Source organism: Equus asinus, chromosome 4 (genome assembly GCF_041296235.1).
Source record: "Equus asinus isolate D_3611 breed Donkey chromosome 4, EquAss-T2T_v2, whole genome shotgun sequence".
Taxonomy (NCBI): domain Eukaryota; kingdom Metazoa; phylum Chordata; class Mammalia; order Perissodactyla; family Equidae; genus Equus; species Equus asinus.
In genome coordinates this window covers 36,804,691-36,827,708 of record NC_091793.1, presented here as the reverse complement: position 1 = coordinate 36,827,708, position 23,018 = coordinate 36,804,691, and the positions used below count along the sequence as shown (strand labels likewise).

Sequence of the window (23,018 nt, the reverse complement as noted above, 5' to 3'; positions counted from 1 at the left end):
ACCTTACAGAATAATGAGCTTTGTCTGTGTCTGTCTCCTCGGCTAGGCTGTGTGCTCCCTGAAGGCAGGGACCAGCTCTTGTTCATCTGTACATGCCCTGTGTTTTGTATAGCAGTAAATGCCAAATACTATTTATTGAACAGTCAAACTCAAGTTGGATCTAGGAAATTTTGTCAATTCCACAGTCGAAAGCAGCACTTTTTACGGAGACTACAACACTTCTCTTAACGTTTGTATCACGGTTGGCTGAGTGTGCCTGTCTCAGTCACGAGATCATGGGGAACAATCTCTTTGCAGGCAAAACCCGACATTTTATTCATATTTCATCCACCAGCACCCTCCAGTACCAATCATACAATGAAAATGTTTGTGGTCCAGAGTCTTTCCATTACCTTGGTCAAAGGTTCATTCATTAATTCATTCACATATTCACGTCCTTAAGCACTAATTGAGTGCCATATTTGTGCCAGGCATCATTCAAGGCAAAGCCCCTGACCTCAAGGAGTCTGAATTCTGGTGAAGGACACGGGCAATAAACCAGCAAATAAAGAAATAAAAAAGAAATACCAGGTTAGGATAAAATCGTCCCATTCACAACAACATGGATGGACCTTGAGGGTATTATATTAAGTGAAATAAGCCAGATAGAGAAAGATGAACTCTGTATGATTCCACTCATAGGTGGAAGTTAACATTTAGACAAAGAGAACTGATTGGTGGTTACCAGGGGAAAGGGGGGAGTCGGGGGAGGGCACAAAGGGTGAAGTGGTGCACCTACAACATGACTAACAATAATGTACAATTGAAATTTCACAAGGTTGTAAACTATCATAATCTTAATAAAAAGAAAAAAAAGAGAAATACCAGGTTGATCAGTGCTATGAAAGGGACAAACAGGGTGACCAGATAGAACGTGAGTGGGAAGGGTGCTGTTTTAGACAGAAGGCACAAGAGGTCCAGAGGAGACCCTAGGAGGGGAATAGGAAGCGCGACAGCGCTGATGCGGGAAAAAAAACGGGCATATCTGAGAAGCAGAAGGAACATAATGTGCATTGGGTGGAAAGAACATGTGGAACAAGATGACACTGGAGACGTAAGCAGGGGCCAGGCCACGTGGAGTCCTGCAGACATGGATGGACTTGATTTTAGTAAAAGCAAAATGGGGAGCCATTAAAGGATTTTATGCAGAGGAGAGACACGATCTGATTTATTTTGTAAAAATAGCTGTCTACAAAGGATGTGGGGAGTGAGAGCAGAAAGACCAGTTACGAGACTGTTACAGTGGTCCAGGCACATTTACTGGGGGCTTAGAGCAGGGGCTGGCCGGCCACGGAGCGGGAGAACCTGGCTCCCATGGGCACCAGGCTCAATTCTGTCTGCTCTTCCTGCTGTTCTGAACCCTCAACCCAACCAGGACGGATGGTTCTCAGCGATGACACCGCGTGCCTGGTGCCTAGGAGACATCCACACGTGGCGGGAGAGAGGTACCCAAAGCGGGCCAGGAGCCCACATCCTCTTGTCTCTCACTGTGTCTTCTTCTTTTGGCCCTTTTCTTCTGGCTCAGCCCCACAGGAAGGAGAGCCCTGCTTCTGGGCCAGCACTTCAGAGGTTTGGAGACACTGGCAGGGCACAGGAATGCCTGAAAGCCGAGACGGCCTCAGGATTTGGCAGGGGTGGGCAGCAGCGGTGGTGGCCTCCGCTCCTACCAGCTGCCTTAGCTGGAGATGCCCACTCGGTGTTCCTAGGCCTGCTGTCCGGATCTTGACTTATTCTCAGACTCTCTCTCAATGCTTCATTGTTGCCCTAACTGCTAAAACACAGTTTGTTAACATTGCTGTTTCCCCCTACAAAATAGAGAAGCATTTTCAATCAATTAAACTGAGTTGAAGAGCACTTGCCAAATGTTAGGAGGCGCCAAAAGGTACCCAGTGCCACTGGTCTCGGCCCTCTTCTCCTGCAGGCAGTCACCCCTCCTTCTCGTCCTCCAGTGGACGAGCCTCCTTCCTCCTGGGGACCTGGTGCTCTCCCCTGCTTTCCTAACTCCTCCTTCAAGTCCTGGCTCTAATATCACTTCCTTCTAGAGGCTGTCCCTGAGGGCCACCTGCCAGTCTGTGTTATGTGACCTGATTAAACGCATTCAAAGCACAAGGGACTTTTTCTTCATAGGACCCACGGTAATTATAGTTACATACCTACCCAGCGGGGTGGAAACATACACACTACAGCTCAGGGTTTTTTAAATGGTAGCTTAAATTTTTTATTTTTATAACTGAGCTCATCTGCTCCCACTCCTGTCGATGGCAGGTGAGGGGACCCTTAAACTTGTCAATGAAAGGTAACAGCCCCTTCTGGTTTAAAACAATCTGTTTCCCACAAATAATCAGTTAATTCAAGGTTGAAAGTTCCTATCAGACATGCTACCTTTTTTCTCCAAGGACTTTCCCTGCTGGTCCTCCTTCCCAAGATGAGGTCTGGCTGCAGGGAGGGGTGGGTCAGGGGGCCTCAGGGTGTTGGGCAGGGCCCGGGTGCGCTGCCCTGGGCTAAGGAGGCCCCCTCTCTAACTGGGAGCTGGCCCTGCACTGACCCTGCTCCGGGATAGTCCAGGATCTCTTCCTGTTCACCACACATCCAACTCAGCCCTTGCTGGTGCCAGGTACCCCCAGGATACCTGGGGCCACCATTGCCTCTATGCCTACACTCTCCAGCCCTTGGCTGCAAGGCCACGTCTTAGCTTGCTGTGACCAGCTCACAAGCTGGCATTCTCAGCTGTCTTTGAAGAACTTCTATATCCTCTACATGGCACACACACACAGCCCAAGAGGAAGTGGAGAGCAATCTCAGGCCCTCCTCCATGGAAACACCCACCAACATTTCAACTCTGCCATGGCTGCCCCATGGTTTAGGGGGTGCCTAGAGAGAGAATTTCCTCTAAGTTCCAAGCAGAAGACAGAGCCCAGGCTCCTCTTATCTGACTCCCCCTCCATCACTGCACTGTTCCAGGTCTCTGCTCTGATGTTTGCTCAGGACGGAGGGACCCGAGTCTCTCTCTCTCTATCCTCCTCCTAGCGGAGTAGGGCTTTTCCCTTCCCTTCCAGTCTTGGTGGACCCTGTGACCCTGTGAAATGGTCTCTGGCCATTCCCAGGATGGCTTACGCTGCATGAAGCCCATGATCCAGGTTTGCCTCCTCGTATGTAAAGGCAACCTTTGGAAATTAGCCACCACCGTCCCCCCTCCCCCTTACACTTTTGCTTTCTCCCACAAAGCTTGCCTTTTGGGATTATTGTTTTGTGGATTTAAAAATGGAGTCTGACCCTCAAAGGTGAGCAGTAACCTCTTTCTCCCAACTGGCAGCCACCCTCTCTGAATCCGTCCATTCATGGCCAGAGTTTTTAGGAAACAAAAAACACCTCAGCTTAGTGTTTTTAAAAAATAACTTCCTATGGCAGTAGTTTGTGTGAATCTTTGCTGAAGGTTCATCTCTGTATCCCTTTTGCTCAGCACTGTTTTCTTTGTGGCTAACACGTGTACACGTGACAAACACATGTATTTTGTCACATGATTTAAGTGAATGGTTTAACTTTATAATAATCATAAAATGTCAAACTTGTCAGGGACCATAGAGATCATTTAGTCCAATCCTTTTATTTTAGGAGAAGGAACTTAAGGCCACAGTGATTAAACTTATTGTTCAAAGTCACACAAATAGTGGGAAGTGTGGATCTTCCTTTTTTTTCTCCCCAAAGCCCCGGTACATAGCTATGTATCCTAGTTGTAAGTCCTTCTGGCTCCTCTATGTGGGACGCCACCACAGCACGGCTTGTGAGCGGTGTGTAGGTCCACGCTCAGGATCCAGACCCGCGAACCCCAGGCTGCTGAAGCAGAGCGTGCAAACTTAACCACTACGCCATCGGGCTGGCCCCCAAGTGTGGATCTTGAACCTCTAATTTTTCTTCCTCCAATTTATTGCTGTTTTCCAGTTCACCCCACTGCCTTTGCATGGGATTTCATTTCCCTATGTCTCCTAAACCAAAATTATGTACTTTGATAGAGAACTAGTTGCCTCGATAGATGGGTGTATGGAGACAGACCTCTTCCTTCTCCTCATTTTCTTCATCTGACAGATAGATATACAGGTTTGTTGTTTGCAGAATGGAAATAGTTTAATTTTTTCTGATTGCAAACATCATACATTCTCATTGTAATGCAAAACTGTATAGAAACCTTTACACTGTATTCCTAGCATTTATCATAGTGCTGGTAAGCACTGAATTATTGTTGAATGAATACTAAAGAAGAAAATAAAACTCTTGTGTAATTGTGCTACCCAGAAATAATGATTTATTCATTGTATATGCTTTCTATTTGTACACACATACACACATTAAAGTAGAATTAGACATTTATTTTTTTCTTACCAGATTCCTTAGACAGACACATCAAAACATTCAAATTAGTGGCCCATTCAAGGAGGTCACCTTGGGAGACCGTGTTCTTATTTCAATGATGTTATTGTGGTTAATACACTTATGGTATTGCCTTCCAAGATTGTTGCTAATTATTTTATTCTTAATATGAACAACTACTCATCCTTCAGTGGATTTTACTTTGGGACAGGAATATTATTTGAATATTGGTGAAAAAGGTGGGTGTTACTGTTTTGGATCAAAAACAAGATGTGAATACAAAACAATGAGATTGACTTTTATTGTATGGCTCATAAATTTCTTTGAAGATTAACTCCCACAAGGAGTCCCAAAATGTTTCTTGGAGAGGCATCATGGGAAAAGGTGCATATCTTCCAAGGGGACCACTTAGAAGGTGACAGTTTGCATCTGAATGTAAAAATTCCTGTAGATGAGTTTTAAAAGACAATCATATTGGCTTATAATAATATTTTGTATAATGTTGGACTTTTATAGAAAACTCTTTGTAGTTGTAGGGGATTTAGCTTAATAATAATCATATTGTTTTGTTTTTAGGTAGAAATTTGAGGTCTTATGTGATTTGGGATCAAGGGGTCAAGGATTCTCTTTCCAATGGTTACATGTTTCCTCCAGAAGTTGCTTTGAATTTGCCCATCACCTGCTTTGCTCCTCTTCTCACTGCTTCACTTTAAGTTTCTGGTACTTAGTAACAATTCACAAGAGAAGCGAGCCTCTCACATACTTCTGCACTTCCTAATATATGTTTTATCAGAGCAAAATTGCATCCTGTCTTTAGGGAGAGTCTAGTTGAAGGGTTACAAGTGTCTCCAGGGGCCAGGCAGGTCACATAAATGAGTGGAGAGGGCTGCCAGCAAGAAAACAACAGTGCCAGCCTGATGACAAATGGCAAATGACTGTCAGCCTTGGTGTTGGAAAGCAATAGGGAATGGTGGGGTCTGGGGAAAGTCAAAGAACATACCCCTAGGTAAAGGGGCTAACTTTTACACAGGCGAATGTAAGCTCAGGGTTGTTAGAACTTCTGATCTTTCATTCTGACAAGCTGGAAATCCATGTTTTTATCTTACCTCTCTTGATTTTTAAATGCTAGCAAATGGTTCAAACATATGAGAGAGGCAGAGGAGCGTAACAGCCAAGAACTTGTATTCTGGAGCCAGACTGCTTGGGTTCAAATTCCGTCTCTGCTATTTATTAACTGTGCCACTTTAGGCAAGTTACTCAACTTCTCTGTGCCTTAGTATCCTCATCTGTAAAATGAGGATGGTCATATTAGTACCTACCTTGTAGATCTAATGTGAAGATTAAATGAGTTTATACATGCAACATACATACATGCCTGGCCTACAGTCAGTGCTACAGAAATACTAGCTTTTGTTATTTAAAATGAGAAATCACTGTACAGTCTAGATAAAACACATCTGCAGGCTGAATTCGGCCCATAGACTTCTAATTTGGGTACTCTGGTCTAGAATCAGGAAGGAAAGCTTTTGGTAACCTAAGACAGTTTGTATAAAATTATACTCACCATCTCAGCACACTCTAAAGCACCCAAGACTTCAGAATAAGCTGTAAAGGTTAATCTGACCCTTGGAAACTCTCCAATTTTCTGATGAACATGACTGTCCCAGGAGTCACTCAGCTGACCCACAGGAGGCCGAGAGCTTTCCATTTCACCTGGGAAGGGCTCAATAGCTACGGCTGTCTGAGTAGTTAACATAGGGAAATACCTCCATACTGGTCCATAAATGGATGCTGGCGTAGCCAACCCCCTTCCCCATTGGGCCACCCCAGCCTCTACCCCAGAACCCCTGGTCCTCAGATCCTACTTCTGCTTCACGGCATCTGTTCCGAATGGTTAGTGTCCACTCCATACCAGTTGTTAAATATTTTGTTTACCACCTCTGCACTTAGGTGCTGCCAAGCCAAGTAAGTTGAAGATTCAAACCACTGAAAGGATTGTTCTCCTAACCCTTGCTATTCAACCTGTATGAGCCTTAGTTTCCGCATCTGTAATATGAGGATTAGTAACTACCTCTTGAGTAGTTGTGATAAATGAAAGAATTCACGTAAAATGCTTAGCACAGTGCCTGAAACATGGCAACCCTTCCTCCATAAGTTGTACTATCGGCATTAATTTAGGAACTATATGCCACCAGGTGCAGGCCATGCCTTGAATCTCTTGCATCCTCAGAAAGACTTAGTCTGGTTCAGATGGGCTCATTATTCAATGCCTATGGATTTATAACTATATATGTTCAACTTTTTAACCATAAAAATTCTTTATCAAAACAAATATACACAATATTAATAAAATTATATTTTATTTATTATTATAGATTAAAGAAGCATATAAGTACATTATAAATAATTTGGACAATAAATAAAATGGGGAAGAATTCTAACATCTCACCAACATAGAACACTCATTTCTAAATAGCACATTTAAATATGATTATTTAAGAAAAAATTTTCAAGTCATTCAAGTACAGTTTGACATCTTTCCATCATTTCGCCGACTATTAGCCCCCTGGAGGCAGGATCATGTCCCTCTTGGTTATTGCTATATTCCCAGAAGCTGCAGAGGGTCTGGTCTTGATAGGAACTCAATAATTATTTATTGAGTGAATGCATTAATGCTGGATGAATGAATGAAGACTGGAGAGGAAGCTGGCACAGAACATTAGAGCCCAGGGGAGACTCAAGCTGGGTGACCACTAACCGGGAATTAATTGGCTAGCAGTTACCATGGATCCAGAGTTCAGTTTCTGGGAAGGTAGAGTGGGGAAGAAAGATGAAGAGTTAATGACTCTACCTGAGGATGAACAAAACAGGATCTCAGTATCCGATGAGAAGCCCCAGCATTGAGGTGGAAGCTTGGAACTGAGTGGTCCTGCTTGGCTGTTTTAGAGACCCTCACCCCCACCCCTGCTCCAGCACCTGCTGGTCTTGGAGTTTGGAGGGCTGACTCCATAGGCAGGTATACCCCTCCTGGGCCAGGCGGGAAAGGGAGCATGGAGAAAGAGCTGGGCAGTCCCTCCCCTGGGACTAAGGTTCGTCATCCTTAACCTAACTCCCCTGCTTGTTGGAGCTTCATTTCACACCCTCCTCTGACTAGAAGGGCCCTCCCTCTCTCCTGCTGCTTCCCTTCAGCGGGAACTAAGAAACCCTGGGCCCAATGCAGGACTTTAGGCTCAGGTCAGCCTGAGACTCAAAGGTCCTTGTAACAGGTTTCTCTGTGAGTAGCTCCTAATTTAGTGCCACAGGCCCTGGACCATTGCCTTCTAGAGATGGGAGACTGTGCTCAATACATCACCGTCTTCAGGGCTGTGATGCAGCTGGCACGCACCAGCACAGCTTATTGGTTACTAAAACGTTGAAATGCACTAAGTGACTAAAGGTTAACACATGGCATAGAGGTGGAGGCCCTCCAGCAGAATGTCCAGCGAGGTCTCCAAGGGCCAATGCCTTGCTGTGAAACGTATGGCAAACCACCCCTGAATGTCCTTAAAATGAAACCCAACGCCTGGCACCTTATTATATACCTGAATGAAGGAATGAGTGAATGAACGAATGAATGGGATTACGTAGGAAATAGTTGTGCCATAAATTTGTGTTGCATGAATGAGTTTTCTCCATCAACTGTTTTCTGAAAATGCAGCTATCCCTTACATGCCTCAGAGCATTCTGAATACATCTTAACCAGTTCTTGAAAAGGGTTTCAGAAGTCAAGGTCACTCTCTCACTTGTAACTGAGCTTTTATATAACACACTTCAGTCACCTGTCTGGGGCAACTGTCAGAAAAGCTTTCTGTTGTGAATAACACACCCAGAGCACAAGCCATATTTTGTTTTACATACTTAAGTGAAGAATTGGTCCCTGGCTGAACATAATGGAAGTCATTTGTTCTGGAAAAAAGCAATTCAGAAAAAGATATCACCTAAAAAGCTAGAGCAGTCCACTCAAACTCTCTCCTCTGATGGGCTATGAAAGATACTTGGGCTTAAGAGCTATTTTGAGGGGGTGAGGGGTACTTTGGTTTCCCATAATGGCATCGTCTAGGAGGGCTGTCTATTCACTGTCACCATTTGCTCCTGCAATGTGAGATTGGCCCCGTCTGAGAAGTAATGGATGCTCCTTTTAGAGTCTGGCGGCCCTCATCACAGCCAGTTTGGAAGTCGCTTCCACAATTCCCAGCCAGAGTCCAAGGCATTTCAATCAGTGGGAAAAGTGGAGAGAAATTCCTTACATTTCAGACGTTGTCCTTGAGAAGACCCTCTCCCTCAAGCCCCCAGTCAGGGATCTGGTGACATTTTTCTGCCGTTCTTTGTCACCCATCTCCGCAGCCTGAGGCGAAGGGGAGCCATTTTGGTTTCCTACACAAGGACTAGGAACGCCGGAGGGAATCCCCCTAAACTGCTCTCTTTTTCCATGTTGGCCCTTTTCTTCCAGATTTAACCATGGAATTACTTTTCCCTGTTAGAGCTGCGGTTTTTCATAACTCATCCCTAAAACCAGAGAGCCGTGTGGCCTCCAGCTGGGCCGCGGAGATTCTTGTGGCAGCTTATTCTGAGCCCTGGTGAGTAGAGGACAGCAGAGGGGTGGGGAGGGAAAATTCCAGCCCTCACTTGAGTGGGGACACAGCTCTTCTCACATCCCTTCCGAGTGAGCTTCTTGAGACCCATCTCTGGTCCAAACCGGGGAGCTGAACCCAAACCTTGCCCTGTTGTGGGAAGCAGTGTTTCAGCGACTTTCGGCTTTTGTTCAAAGCCTGTAGAAAAGGAGCCGCCCTGTCCCACACGGGACTTCAGGGAAGCCGTGCCCTCCCCAGAAATGACAAATGGAAAAGGCAGAACGGACTCCGGCCAGGCCAGGATACAGTCTCTGGAAAGAGGTTGTTTTTGTCTCCAGTGCCATAGAAAACACATCCTCCTGACTTATTAAGCAGGGAAACAGCACAATCATACACGCTGGAGGTTACCAAGGTGAATCGAATCCAAGATTAAAATCTGCCAGCCCGGTGGTGCGTGGAAGCGTGGAAGGCTCAGGGAGGAAATCTAGTTCACTGTTGGTAAATTTTTTTGGATGCTGTTTATGTTTGAACTTTTCTCTGTTTTCCTGTAGAAACTTCCGTAGCCTCTTCCTGTGTCCCACAAAAGGCCTGGACAATGCAGTCCCAGCACCGCTGGAGGACACGGGCGGGGCCCCACCTTCCTCCTTCCTGCAGGGATATCCTTTCCTATAGAAGAGGTAAGAATGTAAGGTTCATGTGAAAATGTTATTATATTCCTTATCTCAGTCATTTTGTGATTTGCTCTTTGGCGACAATAAGTCAGCCTGGCCACATTCACAATAGAGGTGGCCCCAGTTCCTAGGTTTGGCCCGTGCTGTTTTCTCAGCTGAAGAGGGCAAACGGCTGTTCAAAACGCTGCTTGTTTTCCAGAATCTTATCTGGAGTTCATGTCTAAGGCCAGAAAGAGAAGGGAGGGCTCCATTTTTTTTCTCTCTCCTCATTGTTTCCAACTGAATTGGCAGGAAATGGGAGTCCTCTACCTGTCCCTCTGGGGAGCAAAATTGATTCGATTCCATTTTTCAGATGTATCCGCTGCCACCAGAAGTTGGGGACATTTCCGCTCACCCCAAAACGAATGTGTCCTGCATTTACACCAATGACATCTTTCAAAATTGGAAATGAATCAAATTTAAATGGAGAGCTTCGAGTTTGGTGATTGCTGTAAACTGCCTCCCAGAATCTCAGATTTCTTTTATTTTCTCCTTCCCCCTTTTGTAAAGTGCCTTTTGGGGCTGTGTACCTTGACTGACTCTAACAAGTTTGTGTGCATGTGTGTGTGTGCGTGTATACCATTGATGGTAAAGACACTAGGAGAATTGAAATCCTTCGCACAGGTTTTCACGTCAATTACAAGCTCACATTAACAGCTGCCTGGGAGTGCATGTTACAGCGCAATGTAGAGTCCAGACAGAAGGTAAGTCCATTTCTCAAGAATCGTAGTATGTCTGTGGTTGAGCCAGTATTTTCTATTTAACCCAGTTCAACTAATTCAGTCAACGTGGACAAGTATCAAGGTCCATCTAGATGCTTCATTTCATCTTAAAAAATCAACCTCAGATGATTATATTTTGAGGGAATTGTTTTACTGCCTATACATAAACTTTAAATATAGGAATTATATAAACCGCAGTATTCTATAAACAGAACGATCTTTCCTTTCAACATCAACCCTTCACCTTGGAGCCTAGACTCAGAACTTGGACAGTTACGGGATGGAATCATGAAACAATCCATTTTTAATTACCCTCAAGAGTGCAAGAACCAGAAAAAGCAATTTGATTCCACTCTGGTGGGGTCTCGGTTTTCCCAGGCCGTATCATCCTCAATCCAGGGCCCTGCTTCTGAACAAAGAGACTCTGCCCCCACGCCCACCCCAGTCTTGTGATGGAACTTCAGCTCCTCACACCCACTGCTCACCCTGGCAGCTGTTTGTGGCTCTTCTGCTATGTGAGGATATTTGCAGGCAGGGAGAGACCCTCCAGATCCCCTCTTCCTTTGGGTCCTAGGTGGCCCATGGGGTGGTTGCTGCTCCCAGACCTGCCCGCTCCTCCACCTCCTTGGCTGTGTTTGATGAGAGCCATAGTGTTCCCCCTCTGTGCTCATCCTGGGGTACCCAACTGATGTTTCAGATACAGAAGTCCAATAGATCTGCCAAGAGCTACCCAACGGTTTTTCCACCCAAGTGAAACCACCAACTTTAGGTCAACCTTTAAGGAATTAGTTTTGTGGGAGAAAAGTATTTAACATCCTTGTATTGTATTAACCAATGCTTTCCCAAATCCCAATACTTCCTTTCTTTCCTTGATGCTTCCCTTGTGCCCCTGCTCCCTTTAAGCAGCTGGGCTCTTCTGTGTGGATTCCTCAGAGAAAGGATGTTACAATGGCAAACAGAGCCGGGAAAAGACTCTTCCTAACTTTTGAGTTTCAAAAGCTTAGGCCATTAGGGAAGTGGAAAGACCCACAGAAAGGACAAAACATTTGGCAGAAATACTACAAATGAGAACAAAATTCGTCACCAGCCCTATCCCCTGTGCTTCAAGAATAGGGGAGAGCCAAATGGGAGAGAAAGATTGGTGGAGTCTGAGGTAACAGGGCCAGATGTGAAGGGGCTATAGGGGCATGAACAGAAAGAGCCTCCACAGACCACTCATTATCCACTCCCATGCCCCTGGGCACCCCTCATGTCCAGGGGCAACATTAGTTGCCTTGTCCTTTGGCATCTGCTGAGGACTTCTCACTGACTATTTAGCAGGAATGACAACTGACTGCGCCCCCAAACTTGGCTATGTTGTCGCAGTTGGACTTAACCCATGTGACCAACCCAACAGACAATATCTCAGGGCACTTGTAAGCACCCAAGAAAGAGGGTGGGGCCCTTGGGCATGCAGCAAGGTAGTGCCGTGGAAAGGAAAGTCCTTGGGTCCACACCTGAAGGCTGAATGGAACCAGCACAAGGTTTTCTCCGAACAAAAACAGTGGTGAAGCCCCCCAAGTCCTCCCGAATATACGGCTCCCTGGTCTTCTAAAGGAACCGCATTGCTCTTCTCTGTTGAAGAACTTTGAACTGTTTCCCACAGAGCTGGTCCAGTGGTCCATTTGAGTGATTCTCCCCTGTGTTGCATTCCTAGCTGCTGACCTATCCTTGACCTTGACCTTGATCTTGGTGACTGCCTGGTTTTCCAGGTCTCATGCCCCTCACCATAGAATCCTGCCCACCCCAGCTCCCAGACCAGGGTTTGTGCAGCCTTCATCTCTCCAACTTCTCTGGGGTGTCAGTCCCAATGCCTCAGCCACCCTCCTTCTCATAGGCACATCAATCATACACCCAGAGTTTCCCAACGTCTAAGACCCTTAACTCTCCACTTCCCCATCTTCCCTAAGACAGAGTGAGTTTCAGATAAAATGGAGTCCTAAGGGCCACACCATAAGTACCAGAAGGTGGAGGTTGTGCCTGGGATGAGTCAAGGTATTATATGAATAGAATCAGGTTGGGCCAACGGCTGCCCTGGATCCCTTCTCATCAACGTGGAGTCCCTTCTTCGCTCTCTTTCCTCCCATGTTACAGGTGTGGTTAGACTGTCCTGACGACAAGCCTGCCCTCTTCCTCACTGGGGGAAGGGTGGTAGGGTGGCCCCAGACCCTAAGGAAAGGCTCCTTCTGTAGTCTAGACATAAGATCCAGAGGGCCACAGAATGGGCCTGAGGGACAAGTGCCAATAGCTGAGACTTTAAACTAGAGAAGAAAAGCTGCAAGGAAGCCAGATATGTCTTCAACGCTGAAGTTCTCTGATCATGTCTACACTGAAAAGAGGAAAATGCAAAACATGAAATGGAAATCTCACTTCCGGCTTATGTCACATACTTAGCATATTGTTCATTTTCATTTTGCACTTTCCCTGCCGGTCCCTGCTTCACAGAGGTGTTGTGAGGCTTAATTAATGTTTATAAAGTGTTCTACAGGTCTCAGGCGAAAGTTATTATAAAAGAGCAAGAACGATCATCATCGTTCACCCTAATTAGCCTGAAGCCAAGCGAGGAGTAACCAGATTTAAAGATATAGGAATGTTAGTGTGTGTTTCAAAGGTTACTGCTACCTGGGGGGGGGAAAGAAATGCACCATGAAAGGAGATTTTTTTCATGGTGAAATTATAAAAGTATTCAGAGTTTAAAAAAAAAAAAAGGAAAGAAGCAAACATCAAGGGATTATGAATGACCATGAAAGGAGACTAGTTAGCAGAAACAAAGCAAGTCCTCTACCAAGATGACAGCATGACTGATTTTTATGTGAGGTTTTCAGATCAAGCCTATTAAAGGATCTGTCAGCTCTATGAACTTTCACTGTGGTGCCATTTCTCTGGATTGAATACTGGCGGAAATTAATGGGGCATGGGTTGGTGTAGAAAAGTTTAGTAAAATATGGAGATTTTTGTAGTAAATTACAGTAGCTAGGGGTTTGCAGTTGGGGGAGGGGAATGTTCTAGAACATTTCTCCTACCATTTGCCCTAGCAATCACATCCACCTTTGGAAATTTCACTGTCTGATAACCTTGGGGTAAGTTATTTAACCTTTTTGTGCCTCAGTTTCCTCATTCGTAAAAAAGAAATAGGGAAAATACCCACCATATAGGGTTGGTGTGAGGATAAATGAGTTAATATATGGAAAGCACTGACACACAGAAATTACTACTGCAGGGTTTACGATCATTATTATGATTATCATTGTTATCTTTATACTCTGCCCTGGAAACATCTTTTTTTTTTTCCCTTCCTCTCTCCAAAGCCCCCCAGTACATAGTTGTATAGTCTAGTTGCAGGTCCTTCTGGTTGTGCTATGTGGGCCGCCACCTCAACATGGTTTGATGAGTTGTGCTAGGTCCTTGCCCAGGATCTGAACCAGTGAAACCCTGGACCACCGAAGCAGAGCATGCAAACTTAACCACTCGGCCATGGGGCCAGCCCCATGCCCCGGAAACATCTTGAACAGGGAATCCGTTGGAGTCTGAATGTATCCCATATAAGCCCCATAGAAGGTCTAAGGAGCCAGGGAAGAGAAAATTGAGAGGGAAAGACACTAGGTGGAAGGAGAGTGGATCTGCTATGGAGATTTTCTTGGACAGATTTTCACCTATTCCAAAAGCTTTTTTCATGCTATTCCACTTCATCCAAAGCCATTATCAAAATATTTGACCTATAGAACAAGACTGTTTCGAAGCATATTCAAGCCCTGTCGTTAGCCCAATATTTTGAAGCAACACTAGATACAATAGCATCATTTGGCCCTTCTCTCTTAGTTGTCATGAGATTTTCTGGAAGGATATTTTAGCTAATGGAAAGGAGATGGGCAGTAGTCATGTTTCCAATTACATACAGCTCTCCTCGTGCTGGGCATGTGATGGGATTATACTTTCCCCTTTGGGGTACTAGATGGGGTCAAGTGGTTAGTTCTGGCCAATGAGTTGTGAAAGGCAGTGAAGTGTATCACTTCCAGGCTGAAGCATTTAATAGCCAATGCAAGACCTACCAAACCGCTCCTTCCCTCCGGCTTGGAAGCCAGCAGCATCGGAGATGGTGACTGCTCATCAGCCTGCATCCTTCAATGACTCTGATAAATGATGAACAGAACCACCTCCTTCCCATCCCTCTTCCAACCAATGCACAGGTAGCATGAGTGATAAATAAACTGTAATTGTTTAAATCCAGCCTTTAGGGGGGTTATTTGCCATTGCAGCATACCCAATCTCTCATGACTGATACAAGGTGTCTTTACTGTAAAAAGTTACTTGCCTCCTGAATAAGTGAATTACAATAGTGAAAATCTATCCTGACTACTGTCCCCAGGTAAATCTTTGTAAAATATCTCTTGCATTGTGAGATTCATTTTACGGCCTGGTGTAAGATCCTAGCTCCTCGGCTTCACTCCTCAGTCTCTAGTTTGACTTTCTGTCCCACAACTTGAGTAAAGAAAACTTCTTTTCAAGTTAGACTGCACTCTCTGCCATGGACTGTCAACAAACCTTCTTTATTCCCACCTCCCAGAGTACTCAAATTGTTTCCCTGACAAAAGCAGCTCTAGCTACTGTTCTCTGCCTATTTAAATCCCATCCTTTGAGTGTAATTGTTACTATCTTTCCAGAGAGCCAGTAGGAAACAACCGTGGAACTTTAGAACATGATGATTGTGTCCATTATTATCAAACATAGATCAACAGATATCATACAAGAGGGCTGCGCAAGGACAAATGATGACAACATGCCATGGACCAAGGATGATGATGTGGAACTGAGGTGCTTCTTCATCAGTATGGATATTTTTTATTGGCCACAGCATCACATCCAGGGCTTTATCCTGCAGCTGCACCATCACGAGTGGACAAAGTCGCACATCTGAGACCCCCACTGCACAGTGTTCATCATGCAGGGAAACTGAGAAAGCCTCAGTGGCCAGCAATAGGGCACTGACTAAATTAATTATCATAGATCCATAAACTGATGTGCTGGGCAGGTGTTAAAAGGGATAAAGCAGAATCACATGTATTGACACAGACAGATAAGCATGATATATGGTTGCGTAAAAAAAGCAACTTGAAGAACAGTCCACATGATATGATTTTGTTTATGTTGCTAAATATATTTTATACTCATGAAACCTCTGGAAGGATATTCACTAAACCAATAGCAATGGCTATGTCTGTGGGGTAAGATTGCTGGGTGGAGTGGGGAACTCTTCCACTTTTTACTGTATTCCTGGACCTCTTACAAGAAGCCTTTATTACTTTTATGATAATAGTAATAATGGTTATCATTCATTGAGCACTTACTATGTGCCAGGATGCTCCGATGTTCATATGATAATCTTCACAATATAATGCCATGAAGAAGGTATTTTTATTAACCTTATTCAATGGATAAGAAAACTGAGTGACAGAGAAGTGAGCAATTCGCCCAGAGCTAGTGAGCATCAATATCAGAATCTGAACCCAGGTAGTTTAGCTACATGACGTGTGCTCTTAATTACTGCACGATAACAGAAATAAATAATGATTTTTTTTTTTAAGATTTTATTTTTCCTTTTTCCCCCAGAGCCCCCCAGGTACATAGTTGTGTATTTTTAGTTATGGGTCCTTCTAGTTGTGGCATGTTGGACACCGCCTCAGCATGGCTTGATGAGCAGTGCCATGTCCGTGCCCAGGATTCGAACTGGTGAAACCCTGGGCCACAGAAGCAGAGTGCGCCAACTTAAACACTCGGCCACAAGGCCGGCCCCAATAATGATTTCTTAAAGCCTGTGCTCCCTTCAAGACACAGTTTAACTATCATTTCTGTGATGCCACCTCTGACCACATCAGGCCGTTTATCATTCAGCAAACACTTACTAAATACCTGTGACAGTCAAAGGGCCCGTTCAGGATATTACAAAGTAGACAAGTCACAGAAATCACAATCTTTGCCATCCAAGAGCTTACGGGAAAGATAAAGAGACTTCAAAAACTAGAACTGGAAGTGCCGTAAGACAGTGACAAGATTCTGTAAGAGTTCAGAGAAAAGGGAAGGTACTTCCAACTCTGGGAAGCAGAGTCAAGCCTTGAAGGCAAGAAGAGCAGCAAGAAAAGCAAATCATTCATTTGGCTGGAGGGAAGGGGAGTAATAGCAAAAGCTGCTGAGATGGGGAGGGGAAGGACTCCACAACCTGCGAAGGGTTGTCGCCTCTGTCTGGCAGGAAATGAGACCCCTTGAGAAAATGTTGACGAGGCCAGTGATAGGATCAGACGAACAATCTGATGATAATTTGCTGTTAGTGCCGTTGAGTCGATTCCAACTCGTAGCGCCCCGGTGGACAGCAGAGCTGAACGCTGCCCAGTCTTTTTGCGCCATCCTCTCACTTCCGGTCAGACAATGCTCCACTGCTATTCGTACGGTTTTCATGGCCAGATTTTTCAGAAGTGGGTGGCCAGGTCCTTCTTCCTAGTCTGTCTTGTTCTGGAAGATCAGAAGAAACCTGCCCACCATGGGTGATTCTGCTGGTATTTGAAACACTGGTGGCATAGCTTTCAGCATCACAGCAACATGGAGCCACCACAGTATGACAACTGACCAACAGGTGGTAACTGGAAACAAATGCAGGCCAGGGCTGTAACAGTGCTGAATCTTAACCACTAGATTACCAGGGATGGCCAATGATAGTAGTAAATATTTATAAAGTGCCAGACAGGATGCTAAGTATATTTTATATTTTACATATATTAACTCATTTAATCCTCAAAACAACCTTTTAAGAGGAAGATACAGATACTTTCCCAACAGAGAACTGAAATAACTGGCTAGTTAGACAGCACAGCTGGGATTTGAACCCAAGCAGCCTGGGTCCAAAACCTGCATCTTTAACCACTTTCTTATACTACCTTTTGTTGGAGAAATACCTCTGGAGCCACTACATAGGGTGGCTTGAGGGAGGAGCGAGCCTTAAAGGGCAGGAAAGTTGGTTATGAGGCTCCCCAAAGGTACCCCAGGCCACCACCCCAAACTCCCATAGCATTTTGTCCCAAGTACTCATTTGATCCTTCATCCTGTTGTTAGCTTGGCATATATGTATTAGTATTCTTTTCTCGGGTGGGTGGGAAACAATCAAAAGCATATTGTTTCTTTAACCCGTGTAACATATGAGCACACATATATCATGTGAAAGGGTTTGAATTCCTAATTTCTAACACTCTGTCATTCTCTGATTCCGTGGGAAGTAGGACTTGATAATAATTAAAGCAACAAACTATAGTGCATGGCACTTTACAGTTTTAACACTTTCCTACCGAGAGCCGTTCTAGTTCTTCCCTTAGGACAAACTTCTGAGGTGAATAGAGTAAGTACTACTTTTCGCAGAGGAGAAAATAGACTAGGTGAGGTTAAGTGAGCTGTCCAAAGCCATGGGCTCCTAAGCACAAGAATCTGGGTCCAAACTTCAGTATTCAATTCCAAGTCCGGCGCTCTTTTTAAACCTGAAGAAAATTCCATGATTCCGTATGACAGTGCTCTCCTACAAGCACCACCTAACCTTCTATTAACCTTTGCTCTGAGAATCCCAAAATTTCCAAAATTGCATTCATCTTTTCAGCTTCTACAGGGGTGGGCAGGTAGGACTAAACCTGCTTTTAAGATGGATAAACTTCAGCACAATTTATTGGCACATTGGATCTGGAGTGATCAGGAGCTGGAGGGCAGACCCTGGCAGGGCACCGTCACCACCCACAGCAGTCCCTTAGGTGGCAGCTTCCTGTACCTTTCATCGTGAGGTCGCATTAATTCTGCTGCCCTTGCATTCATCCATGAACACTTTGATGTGGATGGACTTGGGTATGAAGTCACACTCTCTGACTCACTTCGACTTCAAAGAAACTATGAATGAACTCACCCCAGGTGTGTCAGAAAACTGGAAATCATTGACAAGTCCTTGCTAATTTTTGCAAGAAACCCTTCTGGACATGATAACGTGAAATACTGTTTGTGGAAGTGTCTAGCACAATGCCAGGCCTATACTAGCCTTTCAATAACCAATCTTTTCTGAGCACCGCCTGAGCCAGGCTCTGTTCTAGATGCTAGAATAGAATAGTGAATAAGACAGGTATTCTGTGCTGAAAGAGCCTAATTGGGGAAGACAGAGAATGAACAAGTAAATAAACAAGAAGGTGTATCAGGTCCTGAAAATGCTATGAAGAAAATGAGACAGGTGACACGATGGAAAGAGACTGTGATGTGACTTTAGATATGGTACTAAGGGAAGGTCTCAATGACAGGATGTCTTTATTTTAAGGGCCAGCCATCCAAAGGGCTGCAGGAATGTCATTTGGGCAATAGCCCAATAGTGTGAGGGACTGAAGGAAGGCCATGTGACTGGCATGTGAACAAGAGAGAGGCGGGTAAGACAGAATTCTAGAAAGGAGGTGGCGGCCAGGACATGGAAGGTCTTTGTGTGTTGGGGAAAGGAATGTGTGTTATATTCAAGTGTCACTTTAAGTCAATGGGCATTAAGGCAGCATGGCTTGATCTGACTTATATTTGGCAAAAGCTGACTGTGTTGGGTGGACATTGGAATATATGGGGACATATCTTAGCTCAGGCTGCTACAACAAAATACCGTTGACTGGGTGACTTAAACAGTAGACATTTATTTCTCACAGTTCTGGAGGCTGGGAAGTTCAAGGTCAGGGTGACAGCAGATTCAGTTCTTGGTGAGGGCCCACTTCCTGGCTTGTAGACGATTGTCTTCTTGCTGTGTCCTCACGTGACAGACAGAGAGCTGTGGTCTCTCTTCTTCTTCTATAAGGACACTAATTCCATCATGGGGACTCTACCTTCGTGACCTCATCTAACCCTAATCACCTCCCACAGGCCCTACCATCTAGTACTGTCACACTGGGGGTTAGGGCTTCAGCATATGGCTTTAGGGGAGACACAAACATTCAGTCCATAACAGGGCAGGTGGAAACAGTGAAAAGAGGCTGCTGCAGAGATCGGGGTGAGAGATGGTGGGGCCTGGACCAGGATGGGCACAACTAGGTGGCAATACATGGGCAGATTTGGGTTGTCTTTTGGAGTTGGAGCCCACAGAACACATCTTGAATGAATCTTCCCACACATGTCTACTTTTCTTCCTTTTGTTGCTTGCTGGCTTCTTTCTTCATTTCATTTGTTGAGCTTTGGCATAATGTATTTCTTAGGCAATTTACATCTTTTTCTTTAAATGCACAGATGATAATTGTACCCAAAGACATGTAGATTCAAGTTGATTCAACAAAACTTTGTTGAGAAGAGAATATGTAGTGTGGGAAACACACATCCTTCTCACATCAGGTGCTCTTTCTACTCATTTCAATTCAGTTGTAATTGGCAGTTACGAGCGGGCACTGCAATTGGTTCTGGAAGTTCAGACGGAAAAGACACAGCCATAGACTTCAAAGATCTCACAGTCCAATAATGGAGACAGATGGGCAAGGAAACAAAATACAATATAGGGAGACAGGTGAAACACACGAAATATTTAAGATATGGGCGGGGGAAAGGGTAACTCTCTGAGAGAGAGGAAGAGGAGAAAATTTTCTGGAGCAGGTGCCTGCTGGCCTGAGTACTAGGGAAGGACAGTTCCCTGGTGGACAAAGGGAGTGTTCTGGGCAGAGGGAACAACATAGGCAAATATGTGGAGGAGCGAAACAGCAGGGTTTATCTGAGCATCTGCAGACCACTCAGCATTACTGGAGCAAAGGTAACAAGAGAAGGAGATGAGGCTGTCAACACAAGTAGGACCCAGATCATAAAAGGCCTCATTTATTATTATTAATGAGCTTGGACTATATTTTATAAGCGATGGGGAGTCAGAGAAACGTTTCACACAGGGAGAGATCATCAGATTTCATCCAACTCTGTGCACTCGCCAAGTGTGCCTTTAAAGCACACACACTGTTTGAGAATATTTGCAAAGGTGTGTGAATGAGAGACTTTAAAAACACGCGGCTCCAAGGAAATTATATAATTTGGAGAGGCCAGAGAATGAGGAGAGGAAAAATTCCAGCGGCTCCAGGAGAGATTCTCGGCCTCCTTCCAGCCCCTGGGAAAAGTCTGACGCGGGAAAAGCAGCCCGTCTGTTATGTCTGCAGGCGTCTGAGGCAAGCCCTGCTCCTCAGAGAACGGAGCGATTCATGCAGAATGTAAAGATGAGAGGTGCCCATTTTCCAGGGGCAGCAGTGCCAATTCCAGTTGCCGTAAGAAGGTGACAGGAGCCTAGAGGCCTGGCTGTGCCAAGATACACATTTCCAGTGGGCACACCATTAAGGCAGCTGGTAAAAAATCCTAATTGTGCTCAGAGGACTTGCACTTGGCAGCTGGGACACCGGTATGGGATGCGCAGCTCCAGGCCTGGCGGAGCATGCCTTATAGCATCTCAGAGGGTCTCGAGAGGGGGCATCAAAGTCTGCACCAATGTACAAAAACAAAATTAATTTGAGTTCCACTTTGATTTTTTTTTTCAGATGCCACATAAAGCTTGGGAAAGAGGGTGTTGCAAACTAAAGTCATGAGAGGATGGCATCGCCCTGACGTTCCTGCTGTGCAGAATGAACTGGGAATGTCAAAGCTTCGACATGGAAAAACCCCCCGGAGGCTTCCAAGTGCTGTTGTTGGCTTTGGACTTGCTTGTAGAAATTGTACAGTTGTAGTCCTGGTCTTTGTAGTGGGCAGAGATGCTAAACTGGGCTCAGGGCATGGCTGGGAAATGGAGTGGGAATTGTTATATTATTCGGAATGAAAATGCTCAAACATTCTCCATTGTCAGCTGCTATAAAAACCTTATAAATCTGCTCTGCCCAATAGAATAGCAGCTAGCTCCATTGCTATTGGAACTTAAACTTGTGTCAGTCAAATTTCAAGTCCTCAGTAGCCGTATGTGGCTAGTGGCTACCCTGTTGGACAATGCAGAGAGAGAACATTTCCATTGCGGCAGAAAGTTCTGTTGGACAGCACTGTTTTACACACCAGCTTCTTGGTGCTCTTTCCTCAGACCATAGACTCTGAGTGCTGCTTCATATATGGTTGTGGTAAGAGTAATAATTACATTAATCATAATGATGATGATTATAATGGTCCATGTTGCTGAGCTCTCACTCTGCCTGGCACTGTGTCTCTCCATGTCAGCTTAATTCACTGAGAAGTTGATTTTTTCTTCTCATTGCTTTTTCCCCTCTCCCTACCCCAAAATCCAAGGGTGGCGGGGTGGCTGTGGGCCCTTGTGTAAGGAGAGGTTGGTGTTGCAGAGTCAAAAGCAAAGTCAAAGTGAAGACGGTTTATCTTCTTGTCCTTTGCAAAAAAAGCCAAGCTCATAGAAGAGACTGTGCTGGGTCTCACGGAAGGAGAGAGAGGAGAGAGGAGAGAAAGGCAGGAGAGAGGGAGAAGGGGGCAAGTCTCCAGAATGAAAAGAGGACAAAGGTGAGAAAGTCCTTTTGGTCATGGAAATGAAACCCCACTCACCATCAGCTGGGCTGCTGATAAGATTCACGGAGGGAATGGCTGCCTGTGTCCCCGGGAAGGTTGGACCCAGGCACGAGGTTTCTAGCCTTCCCAATAGCTTCTCTGCTCAAGCAGGACACAGAAGCTCTGGAGCCACTGAGCTTTAAGGGGCCAGCAGCTGTCCATATGGTACCTTTGTGCTAATTAGAAAAAGGCACCCTCCTCTTTGCCATATAAATAATTTATTGTTAAGTTAGTATATTACTGATATGGGCTGAATTGTCTGTCCCCACCCCCCCTCCCATTCGTATGTTGAAGTCCTAACCCCCAGTATCTCTGAATGTGACTGTATTTGGGGATAGAGTCTTTGTGAGTTAGTTAAAATGAGGCCATAGGGTGGGACCTGATCCAGTCTGACTGGTGTCCTTATAAGAAGAAATTCGGACACACAAAGGGACCCTAGGGATTCAAGTGCACAGAAAGACTCTATGAAGAGGCAGCAAGGGGGTGGCCATCTGCAAACCAGGGCGAGAGACCTCAGAGAAAACCAACCCTGCCAGTACTTTGATCTTGGACTTCCAGCCTCCAGAACTGTGAGAAATACATTTCTGTTGTTGAAGGCCCCCAGCCTGTGTTATGGCAGCCCCAGCAGACTGATACAGTTACTGTGCTGTCTGAAGAGCTCTCCCTGGTCAGTCTTTCTGGAGCCTGTCCTGGGCCACAGCCCTGACTGCGTGCTCACACATCGAGACTCTCCTGTCCACTTACACTCTGTACACTCAGACAGGTCCTGCTCATAGGTGAAGAGAGCCTGTCAGGCTTAGAGGGAGGGACACACAGAAGTGGGGCTGCCAAAGGCTGTGGGTGAGAAGAAGAAGCAACTGCTGGAATGAGGTGGGGTAGGGCATAGCCCCACGTGCCAGTGAGCATGTGTGTGTGTGTGTGATCTGCTGAGCGTGTGCATAGCTGTGCAGACCTTGCTGCTCCAGGACTCCACTGAGAAGCCTGGAATCTCCGTG

General features: G+C 45.3%; 1 long non-coding RNA gene across 2 annotated transcripts; it reads left to right on the top strand.

Moving 5' to 3' along the window:
* The first annotated feature begins 8,776 nt into the window (after window positions 1-8,776).
* LOC139045168 (uncharacterized) lies at window positions 8,777-21,761 on the top strand. 2 transcript variants are annotated; one of them, XR_011503052.1, is made up of 3 exons: window positions 8,777-9,464; window positions 9,566-9,691; window positions 21,027-21,761. It is a non-coding gene; the product is annotated as an uncharacterized lncRNA (long non-coding RNA). The 2 variants fall into 2 exon arrangements; XR_011503053.1 differs by having other exon boundaries at window positions 8,779-9,426; window positions 21,027-21,759.
* Window positions 21,762-23,018: the final 1,257 nt, after the last annotated feature.